The sequence below is a fragment of the Mauremys reevesii genome, unplaced genomic scaffold, assembly GCF_016161935.1.
Source record: "Mauremys reevesii isolate NIE-2019 unplaced genomic scaffold, ASM1616193v1 Contig134, whole genome shotgun sequence".
In the NCBI taxonomy this organism is placed as follows: Eukaryota; Metazoa; Chordata; order Testudines; family Geoemydidae; genus Mauremys; species Mauremys reevesii.
Window position 1 is genome coordinate 48410 of NW_024100754.1, and position 1842 is coordinate 50251.

A 1842-nucleotide genomic window follows, 5' to 3' on the forward strand; every position below is an offset into this window, starting at 1 on the left:
CCCAAAATCAGGCAGGTGGGTACACAGGAGATAAATGGGTGTGAGATCAGCTCTGCCATGAGCCTCCTACCATCTGAAGAGGAATGGGGACCACAGCGGATAGGGGAGTAGCATGCTGACTCACTGCGCTGTGCCCTGTCCCAGGCGTGTTCCCAACATAGAGGTTCTGTAGTTTAGTTTTAATGGCAGATTAACTATTAAGCAGGTGATGCCAGCCTGCTGTGACCTTCTTGAAACTCATCTACCTTTCTTTCAATCCCTGATTGCTTACTCCCACCCTCAGGCTTTCTGTTTGTAACTCTTTCTGTTTCCACTAGTTGTACTTACCAGTATACTGAAATTCCCTGGGGCAGTGCCTTGTCTAAGCTGTTGGGCAAAGTGCAGTGCACATTTCTATACTGCATCAAGAATAAGGAAACTCCTTTCTTTACTCCCATCTCTGATTTAATCCCATGTCCTGCAAACCTCATTCATCCTCTGGAAGTTGCTGAGGTTCCTTCTGTTAGTGTGAGGACAATGTATGATTGCTGTGATTTACAGTTTCAGGTCCTTAAATTGGGAGATGACTCTAGTGGGGATAGGTTCTGACCTCCCACCACCCCTGAGCTTCAACCCTGCTGCTCTGGTGGCTTATAAATAGACTTGGCAGAATGCAATTTTTATTTTTTTTATAACTTTGATCTGTAATATCAATTGTTTATTTGTAAGCTTTTTTATATATAATTTTTAATTTTCACAGTTGTGGGAAATTATGGGGGGAGGTCAGATAATTTTTTTATGATAGTAGAACTTGAGATTCAAAGAGTTCAAGCTTTAAAGCGGCTAAAACAAACAGAGAGAAGGTGGGTGAGGTAATATCTTTGTTTGGGCCACCTTTGATTGATGGAAGACAGAAGCTTTTGAGCTCCACAGACCAGGAGAAGAGCTCTGTGGGGTTTGAAAGCTTGTTTCTTTCACCAACAAAAGTTGGTCCAATTAAAAATATTACCTCACCCACCTTGTGGCTCTCCCCCATGAAATCTGTATAGTATAGGGTGAAAAGTACACAAAAGACCAGATTTCATGAGGGAGACCAGATTTCATGGTCTGTAATGTGATTTTCATGGCTGTGAATTTGGTAGGGCCTTAAGTATATGTTCAACACCTTTGTCAGGGAAGAGGCCACCACAAGTGTAACCTAAACCAAAGTATCTTGCTGAACCAGGGCATATGTATGTGCCTGGCTAGCTTTAATGAGACAACTCACATGTTTAAAAATAGGCACCTACTTGCACACTTTGGTGAATGGGGCCCAAATCCACACCCGAGATGCAGCTCAAAGTGCTCAGAGGAAGCCGGGATGGTGAGATTGAGTTACCTAGAACAGAGTTCATTGAAATGGGCAACTAAATAACGTTTTTTTTTAATGTAAAATGAACAGTATACGATAAATGAAGCAACTCCCTCTCTCTCTCCCTGTTCACTAGTGCAAGGATGGAAAAAAATAAAGCCACGCCCCACCATTCACACACTGGTTCGGAAAACTTGCAGCCACTTGCATCATGGTCTCAGGATATTAAACTGAAATCCAGGAGAATGGTAGGCTCCAAACACACCCCTGCAGTATTTCTGGTGCCTGCCTCCCGGGAAAGTGAGGGAGAAAAGTGCCCCCCCCCCCGTGCTTTTGTTTCAGTTGCGGGCAAAAGGAACCCTACAGCAGCATCCACCCAGCGCTCGCGCTCCCGACGATCCAACGGGCTGCCTGGCCCGTGGGCACGGGTGTGGTTACTAGCACGTGCACAGAAGCTGGCAGCGCCCGGGGCCTTCTGACCCCGCCCCTGGAAACTACAACTCCCAGCCGCC